Source organism: Coptis chinensis, chromosome 5 (assembly GCF_015680905.1).
Source record: "Coptis chinensis isolate HL-2020 chromosome 5, ASM1568090v1, whole genome shotgun sequence".
Taxonomy (NCBI): domain Eukaryota; kingdom Viridiplantae; phylum Streptophyta; class Magnoliopsida; order Ranunculales; family Ranunculaceae; genus Coptis; species Coptis chinensis.
Genome location: NC_141460.1, coordinates 42,212,491 through 42,223,221, shown reverse-complemented (window position 1 = coordinate 42,223,221; position 10,731 = coordinate 42,212,491). Strand labels below are relative to the sequence as shown.

The following is a 10,731-nucleotide window of genomic DNA, read 5'->3' as shown; positions in this document are numbered from 1 at the left end:
TTGAAGGCAAAGTTCTATAAATTATCAAAAACCAACTTGTGGGCTTTTTAAGTGGGCCTTTATTGTAATTTAAAATAGGGTAAAGCTCGAAAGGTTGGGATTGATTCTCAGACCATGCGCCAACCGACGTCGCCTTCTCCTCAAGCAGCATGTAAGCACGGCTTGAGAAGTAAATTATAAACCTCTTGGAAACCCAAGTAAGAGGATACCTTGTGTGTTCAAGCATGCTTACGTGATCGTTTGAAATTTAATTTTTGCACTATAATTTACATTCGCACAAAAAGCTGAACCTGAGTCATATAATAACCATTGGGAAGTCATTCCCCAATGTAGGTAAATTGGACGTTGCTTGATTCTTAAAGCCCTAGACCAAAAAAATTAATTAAAATCAATCAACTAGAGCCCAAAGTAGTCATGCTCCTCTAGAAAAGGACAAAAATATAGCCACGAGGATTTAGAGTAATCAGTTACTAGATTCTAGTGGACCAACTGCCTTTCTCACTCCCCTCCCCCAAATTCATCGTGAGTGAGATTCTTGGTAGCACACCACTTAGTGAAGTGACTGCCTACTCTTCTGAGACGTGTAGTAGAGCCATCCTAGTCTCGCGCCCAATTGTTCCTCTGAATAGAGCATAATAAAATATAGACCAAATGCAAAGTTATCAAAACTCCATACTTGCAAAAACAAATTTTGATTTCTTGAGCATACATTGCACCAATTGTGCATGTTAGGATAGTTTTGGGGTCTTGCTAAAAGTACATGATACTGTATTCAGGCACTTCTAGTATTAGCAAGAATAAAACTTACTCACGTAGGAGAACACGTCGCCCTAGACAATCTTCTGTTTCTTGTCCTCCATCTACTAAGATGGCTGACGAAGTTGTGTAAGTTGAAGAGCCTCTCTCCAACTTTTACACACCGTTGCAAGATGGACCTCCATCGCGTATACAACTCACACCGCTCACGAGCGATTTTCACATTCCACTGAATGTGTTCAATCTTCTACCCATCTACCATGGGTTAGAACACAAGTTACCGTACGAACATCTACTCCGGATACATGAAGTATGTAATACTTTCCACCATCCGGGCATCACCGACGATCAGGTTAAGCTACGAGTGTTTCCTTTCACTCTAGCTGGTAAGAGTCATGCTTGGCTTCTTTCACAGAAGGCCGACTCTTTCGATACATGGGAAAAGGTTGTGTTCTCGTTCCTGAAGAAGTACTTTTCGACGAAGAAAACAGAAGAGATAGTAAGCAAGATACAGTTCTTTAGACCGAGTCCGAGTGAGACATTTTTCGAAGCATAGGATATATTCTCTGACCTACTCCATTCATGTCCTTACCATAAACTAGAAAATCCGCTCTTGTCCAATGTTTCTTCAAAGGCCTTCTCAAAGAACACAAAGTAACCCTTCGACGTCATGAGTAATGGCAATTTTTTGGATAAAGGTGAAACTGAAACCTTAACCTTTCTTGAAAACCAAGCTGAAAAAAGTACTCATTGGGGCGACATAAACAATTCTAGAACAGCCCAACCGAATACATCTAAGGCTAGTGGTATTTTTGAGGTGAAATCAGATCCAGAAATCAAAACCCTCACATGAAAGATAGATTCTCTTACAACCAAACAAAATGACCAAACCACTCATCCTATTATGAACATAAATAGCTCACCATGCAATTTCTATCTAATCTTAAATCATATAGATGCCACCTGTCCCTTGATCACAAGCCTATCATCACTTCAGCCATAAAAAGTATGTGCTTTCAGTGTACCAAATGCAATATGGAAACAACATCCAAACTTCGTACGGACCAGCATTCAACAAAACCAACCACCTCTAGGTTTCAACAAACCAACAAATAAATTCAGATAATGACAAGGACAAGGTACCTATAACAATCAAAATAGACCATTGGTTCCATCCTAGTTTAAACAGAACTACCAAAACCCACCTGTCAACAACTAAAGAGACCTAGTTCCCATTACACAATCAATTAGTGTCCAAACAGATAAGCCCACTGAAATAATGTTATCTGTCATGCAACAAAAACCCCAAATCCTAGCATCCATGCAACAATCTATGAACTTGTTAGCCTAAGATAAAACCCAAAAAAGTTCATTGCCAAGCCAAAAAAGTTCAAAACCTTAAAACCCAAGAGATTAAGGCAGTCACAACCTTGCGATCTGGCAAAACTGTCGACAACAAAGTAGTTTTACCAGAAGACCTTACACCTGTAGAAGTAACTATTCTAGTACTATAACCGGAAATTTAAAACCAAATACCTCCACACATCCCTATCAATATTCCAGTCCCTAAATTATCAATTCATCCACCTAACCTAGTTAGACAATACAAACCAAAGGCACCTTTTCCAGCTCGCCTAATGACACCCAAGAAGGATGAAAATTTTGATAAAATCAGAGAAACATTCAAGAATCTAACTATAAAACCTCCATTTCTCGATGCCATCAAACATTTACCCAATCATGCCAAGTTTCTTAAGGATATGTGCACCAACAAAAGGAAACTAACATTTCAAAAGTTGCCTCCTTATAGAACAATTTCCATCCCTCACAGAGACCAACGGAATCATCAAATATAGAGATCCTGGTCATCCTACCATACCTTGCACTATAGGAGACAAATACACTTCCACCGCCTTGCTGGATCTTGGGGCAAGTGTTAATCTCCTTCCATACTACATATTTAAACAACTCGGTTTCCACAAGCTTACGCCTACCACCATGACATTACAATTAACCGACTAATCCATCAAATACCCCAAGGGAGTGGTCGAAAATGTGCTTGTCAAGGTTAAGGATTTTTACAACCTTATTTATTTCGTCATTCTCGACACCGAAATAGCTCATGATGCCATACCCATCATTTTAGGGTGCCCATTCTTGGCAACTACCAACGCCCTCATAAATTGCCGTAATGGATCTATGACCATGTCTTTTGGAAATCTCTCAGTAGAAGTCAATCTTTTCAAGATGATGCAGCAGTAAATGGAAGAAGAGTTGGATGAAGAAGTTAGTATGATAGAAAGTATAGTGCAAGAATACTGTGACTGGACTTTCCTAGAAAATGAGGTGCATCAGTTCTTATCCTTCAGAGATTTAGAGTTTGATATGGATCAGTATAAAGAAGATACCTCGGTAACTTTGGAATAAGTTCCTTTATACACTTCAGATGATGAGTTACTTGAACATGAAGAAAAATTACCAGCCCAAGTGTTTTCAATGGAAGAACAGAATCCTGTAGAGACGTTGTTACCCACGACACCTATTCCTACCCTGAAGCCTCTCCTTCCTGACCTAAAATATATCTATCTTGATACCGATGGTACGCATCCCATCATCATTTCATCCCAGTTATCAAAAGATGAAGAAAACACTTAATTAGAGTTATTCAAGAACATTGTTCTGCTATTAAGTGGTCTCTTGATAATATAAAAGGAATTGATCCAAAGATTTGCACCCACCAGATTCACCAAGAAGAAAATGCCAGGACCTCTAGAGAGCCACAGCGCCCGTTCAACCTAGCTATGAAATAGGTAGTAAGGGAGAAGATCTTAAGATTACTGGATGCTGGAATCATTTACCCCATATCTGATAGCGAATGGGTCATCCCTATTCATGTGGTGCTAAAGAAATTTGGGATTACAATGGTCCATAATAAGGAAGGAGAGTTAATTCTAGCACGTGTTCCCTTCATGTGAAGGAGTTGTATTTATTATCGGAAGTTGAATGTCGTCACAAGAAAAGATCATTTCCCCCTGCCGTTTGTAGATCAGATGCTCGAACGTTTAGCAGGACACGCTTATTACTGTTTCTTGGATGGGTATTCAGGATACTTTCAGATTTTAATTTATGAAGCTAAAAGAAGGGCTTTTTGTGTCACTTTTTAAGTGACACAAGAAGTCACTTTTGAAACTAATTTTGAAGTAACCTATAAGCCCCCGACACATAAAGTTCTACCAAAAGTGACACAAATGCCTTACTAAATGTGTCACTTTTTGTTAATAAAAGTGACACTTAAGAATAGCCTCTTGTGTCACTTTTAAGAAAGAGTGTCACAGTGCTTGTCAAAAGTGACACTAGTTGTATCAGTTTTGGACCAGAGTGGGACATAATTTCGTCAAATGTGACACATTAAGTATACTATTTGTGTCACTTTTGAACCAGAGTGAGACATAAGTACGTCAAAAGTGACACATTAAGTACACTAGTTGTGTCAGTTTTGGACCAGAGCGAGACATAAGTACGTCAAAAGTGACACATTAAGTACACTAGTTGTGTAACTCTTGGACCAGAGCGAGACATAAGTACGTCAAAAGTGACACATTAAGTACACTAGTTGTGTCACTTTTGGACCAGAGCGAGACATAAGTACGTTAAAAGTGACACATTAAGTACACTAGTTGTGTCACTTTTGGCCCAGAGCGAGACATAAGTAAGTCAAAAGTGACACATTAAGTATACTAGTTGTGTCACTTTTGGACCAGAGTGACACATAAGTACGTCAAAAGTGACACATTATGTATACTAGTTGTGTCACTTTTGGACCAAAGCGAGACATAAGTACATCAAAAGTGACACATTAAGTATACTAGTTGTGTCACTTTTGGACTAGAGCGAGACATAAGTACGTCAAAAGTGACACATTAAGTATACTAGTTGTCACTTTTGGACCAGAGCGAGACATAATTACGTCAAAAGCGACACATAAGAGTGGTCAGTTGTGTCACTTTTGGACCAGAGCGAGACACAAGTACGTCAAAAGCGACACATAAGAGTGGTCAGTTGTGTCACTTTTTCCAAAAGTGAGACAAATGAAAATAATTATTTTTTTAAAACATTTTCCCATTTTTGTATTCGATCGTATTCATTTCTCAACCTGCATCATATACGTCATAACCAAAATCCCATTAACCTGCTTTAAGACATAAGCAACATCCACATGCATTTATCAAAACATCACAACCAAAATCAATTTAACCTGCTTTATGATATGGAAACAACATCTACTCGAGAAAAAAGAAACAACATTCAAAACAATTAACTTCTATTGATTTCATTGATCAAAGCTAGTATCTATTATCCAGTTTGACTCCTAACAAAATAAGTCATTCCAATACCAAAATAATCAAAATAAATTATAAAAAATTAACAATAAAAAACTACACGACGCCTTTTCATGGTGCGAACTGCACGCTGTAATTTAGCTTGCTTTTTCTTCTTGATGACACTCATGTCCTTGTGATGTGCCTAAAATCTAAGACAAGAACAAAGGTTAAGGAACTGATGGGGGTTTAAAGACTTGAAGAGAAAATGCCATAAATTGCTTCACTTGATAACACAACACAGATAATTTGATTAATTTTGTAGCCATAAGTAACTAACGCGATATGAATCTTATAAAAAGTCTTCTTTGTTAGCATGCCAAGATGACATCAGTAACTTTTTTTTGGACCCCTTCCAACCAGGACCCACATGAAAATCAGAAAGATCGGGCTGCAAACAATCACAATCTATCCAAATGCAAATTAATGCTTATTTTTCGAAGGATAACAGTCTCTCATGGACATAGATAGATGAAAGCATTGATAGTAGTCAGGCAAAAGCATTGATAGGTCCGGTTAAACAAAAACAAGACACAACATACAACTTGCGACTTACTTTTAAACCAACCTTTTGCTTCTCTTACTAAATATTAAACTTGGAAGGAATGATATATGGAAAAGTAATATAGGATGTAAACAGATATGAAATAAGGGTAAAGAGCATATAGAGTATATAAAAAGGAATGCAGGATTCTACATGGTTTTAGCCAATCATACCGATTTCAAATTCCAACAAAAAAACAACTGCAAGAACTATCATGGTAACTACAATCCCTAATACCCAGTGGCCAGTTTTAAGTTAAGAAATCGACAAACTAAATATTTTAAGTAAAATTTTGGAGTAATGCATAAAAGTTTAGAATCATGGTTGCCAACTTATGCTTATGTGTTATTAACTATATTTATAAAGTTTAAAAATGCAAATAGGTACAAAGAGTTGTGCAATTGTACTAGGATATTTTTGGAACGTTACCGTTTACCTTATAGTAGCATTTGACAGTAAATCTTCAATTTATTCACTCGATTGACAATGGTCAAAATAACATAATTTTTCACTAAGGCCCCGGAGGAAAGCAAAAGGTGAAATAAGGAACTAAAATATGCCACATAGCAAGTAATAATTAATCTACTGAAATGGTGAAATGAGCCCAAAAGTAATTGATTCAAGGATGAAAATGTCGTATATACAACCACAAATGAAATTTGAAAGAGAGAGGGGGGTTCCAAAATCTGAAATGTCGAAGCTCTCTCACAAATAGAATAGCATAGTGAAGTAAAGAAAAACACAAAAAAGAATCTAGAGCATTGAAGACTAAGAGAATACCTTATACCCAACCTCCCTACTAATAATAACTTGAGGGTTTTGAGGAGTCATATCGTCTTCATCACCTGAGTCATCACTACTATCTCCTTCTTCAATCCGTTCAAATCCGAACAGGAAAGACACACCAGAAATCATAATCTTGAGCAATTCAGAAATCAAACTTATGTCCAAATTATTCATTATACAGCTATACCTCTAAAAGACATTAAGAAAACTAAACCTGGAAGACGAGTGAAAACACGCTGTGGATATCGCATTTGCTGTTCTCTCATCAAACCAAACCCTTCTATGGTGAAGATCACAAAGTACAACAAGTGCTCTTTTAGCTTTCCCTTTATCCTCATTCTGATTATTGAAACACAATTATCAAAATTTAGTCCAAAGAAGTAAGTATTAAACTCCGTATAAATTCACAAAAAGGCATTACAATACAAACCTGTAGCATGGAAAATATTATATTCTGAAGTGCACGATTCTTAGCATCATTTTTATGTTTCATATTCATATGCCGAATACTATGAACAACATGAGAGAAACACAATTTCCTCAAAACTCTGTTCCCAAATGTTTGCAAGTCCATAAATAAACCAAGATTCTCTCCAAGATTGGTGCCAGTGGGTGCATTCTCATCGTCTCTTTTACTATACATTTTAAATACGGAAGGTTTGGGATGTCTTTCTCCACCACCCATCTATTTCTACCAATCACCCCATCCAGCTCTGTAGTAACTTATTTATAAATTTGTGATTGTTTCAATACTTCTGACATTTCCCATTCTATTGTGATTGCTGTGGTATCAGTCCCACCGGCTAATAGGTCCTAATGACGAATACAATGTATTAATAAGAGTCCTTTAGGAGCAGCTGATGTAAATAGAAACATGCACCCAACCAAGGGGAGGAAAATAAGTTACTGAAAAGTTGGAGATAGACTTCTAACTTCCAAGTGCTACCTCTTTTGAGATCGAGAGAATGCGAGATAGTACTTGACATGAGAGTGCACTTTTCTATGAGGAACTTTGGTAAACATTCAAAAGAAAAGGTTATGTGGTTGACTGGATTCCCAAGCAAAGAAAACAACGCCATCTACGGCCGAGCATTAGACATAACTTTTTAAAGGGGGGTGGCTCCTTAGCATTTCTCCATATAATAATCAGTTTTCAAATATAAATGGTGAAAGTTTGAAAAATAATGTAGAGAAAAATAAGGCCTTTGACTTGATTTCGGGATAGTTTGATCTCAGGCTTGGGATTATCAGCTAATAACTGCAACAATACTTCCAACATATCCTTAGGCAAGAATTCCCACAAGTGAATAACCATGTTTTAAATAAAATTGTAATGTGCCCTTCCTATTGTTCGTGTTTAGTTCATTAACGCCAAGTTTTGAATCAAGTCCGACACGGTTCAGGGCCTACTTGTATATCTGGTAGCGACATGCAATAGCAGAACATAATCGACTAACCTGAAAAATTCAGATATGCACGCACAAATATTTCACGCTCCTCTAAACCTATTGCATAAGCAGCCCATAACGACTGGAAGTAATTAGTTATGGCTGGAGTGAAACGTTTTATGGTGCATGCATACATAATATAGCTTTAGCATTTTAGAAAGGAAGCATCTAAATAACTGATTTTTCTCAACTGACCTAGGTATTTATAATAATCAAGAACATGAGGTGTTTCCTAATGATAATCTGCCGCCATTTCACAGAAGTGATTTACAAGATCAAACGCTATGGGATTGTAACACGAATACTCGTAGTCCTGTAAAGAATAAAGAATCAGTAACATATTGAAATTTAAATTGATTTATCTTCCCTTTATAACTGCAAATAGAAAACCGAAGGGAGGGGGGAGGGGATATGTTACAACCCAATGGTTTAATCATAAATTCCCTAGATATAGGCCCATAATTTGACCCAAGAACTAGATTGTTCCTTAGATGTTTTCTACCAAGAGTTTCTTTATAGATATGTTGTGGAAGCTTTCTACAATATATCTAGGTTTATGGCATGTGGAATATCTAGCAGTTTATATATTTATAGAGTTCTAGAGATAAGACACTCTACAGAGTCCAATAGGAACATTTGAACTTTCTCATGTCCAACAGACATGCTCATGGTAAAGCGACCTTGATTATTCTCTTACAGCTCCTTTTTAATACAAAACTATATAAGAAATATAAAAAATTCTTACTCTCACAAAACCATCATAAGAAAAACCATGGATTGAACAATGTTGACTGTGAGATAACATGTATGTGTGCACAATTAACAATTTGAGTATAAGAACTTACAATGATAGTTACTACTCTGGTCTCTTCGTCCATCATGATATTCCCATATTGCAAGTCGTTATGACAAAATCCTATGCTTTGGTTTTCCCCTGATAAATCCTTTTCCAATCTAGAAATTTCCATCTCTATGGCATCCAACGTAAATGCTTTCACTTCGTCGAGGGAACATAACCACTTAGATGCGCTCAACCAATTTCTAGAGGAAACAAGAAACGGATCATTCAACTTCAAAAATTTAATTCTGACAGGAGCTTAAGCGGGGAACAAATGTGTACCTCAATTTGTTCCAAAGCATTACACTTTTTGGACTGTGAAGATCATGGAACTCCCTAAGTTTGGTTGCAATCAAAGCAGATATTTCTACGTCATGCAAGTCAGTGGCTGATAATTTCTGAAATTCCAATAGAACACACAACCATAATGATGTCAATTTAAGAATGGCTATAAACATTCTACAATTTCCTCCCGAAAACGACTCAAAATTAGAAATCAAAATAGCATATTACCCAAGCATGTATGAATTCCTCAACATGGTCAGCTAGGAATCGTCACAAAAGACGAGGCCCCTGCCTATGCTTTGACATGCTTTCAAATGTCATAATCTCTTGGGCAGAATAACGGTGATGTCTCTCCAGCATTTTTGCGAGACGGAGTTTTTTTTTTTTTTTTTTTTTTTAATCCTAAGTGTTATTTTCTTTTCCTTTTAGGTTTAGTAACTTAATTCTTTTTGGCCCAAATCACGACTTTCAATTTCCTGGCATAAGCAATTACTAGTGCCGCTTATTTATTTCGATAATTTGTTAAATTTTTTATCAATTTTTTTACACTCAGAAGTAACACAACAAGTCAAACCACTAGTGTCACGTTCAAATAATGAGACACAAAAAATAAAATTACTTGTGTCACTTTTCCTAGAAGCAACACATCAGCCCTCATTCCATAAAAAAGTGAAACATCAAAACTCTGTGTCACTTTTTTATAGTAAGTGACACGAGACAAAAAAAATAAGTGACACAAAAAGCCCTTCTTTTAGTAGTACCTTTACTTGCCCTTTTGGAACATATGCTTATGCACGTATGCCCTTCGGTCTCTGTAATGCTCCTGCCACATTTCAACGCTACATGTTACACATTTTCAGTGATATGGTGGAGAGATTCATGGAAGTTTTTATGGATGTTTTTTCCCTCTATGGAGATTCCTTTGACGATTGCTTATCTAACTTGTCCAAAGTATTGGCGCATTGTCAGGAAAAGAATCTGGTCCTTAATTGAGAAAAGTGTCACTTCATGGTAAAAAAAGGAATAGTGTTAGGTCACATTATATCTAAAAATGGTATAGAAGTAGATAAAGCTAAAATAGACAAAATTTCTACTCTACCTATTCCACAGAACATCCATGACATACGAGCCTTCCTAGGCCATGCTGGATTTTATCAAAAATTCATCCAAGATTTCTCAAAAATTGTTAAGCCATTAACTAATCTTCTTATAAAAGATGCACCCTTTGAGTTTAACTCAGACTGCATGCAGGCTTTTGAAAAGTTGAAAGCGGCCTTAATAACTACACCTATAATTCAACCTCCTGATTGGTAAAAATTGTTTGAGGTCATGTGTGGCGCCAGCAACTATGCTATTAGTGTTGTTCTAGGTCAAAAACATGATAAGACATACAGTTGTTTACTATGCAAGTAAAACACTAAATGAGGCTCATCGGAATTATATGACCACTAAAAAGGAATTCTTAGCCATTGTCTATGCTTTAGACAAATTTCGTCCGTATTTGATAGGTTCAAAAACTTTAATCTACACTAATCATGCAGCACTTAGGTACCTTCTCATGAATAAGGATGCTAAGCAGAGGTTGATCCGATAGATTCTCCTCATGCAAGAATTCACTTTGGAGATAAAAGATAAAATAAAAAGGAGTTGAAAATGTAGTGGTTGATCACCTGTTTAGGTTAACTGATGATAGTG

General features: G+C 36.6%; 1 pseudogene; it reads right to left on the bottom strand.

Moving 5' to 3' along the window:
• Nucleotides 1-7,902: 7,902 nt before the first annotated feature.
• On the bottom strand, nt 7,903-9,396 carry LOC147497553 (putative choline kinase 2; annotated as a pseudogene).
• Between the last annotated feature and the right edge of the window lie 1,335 nt (nt 9,397-10,731).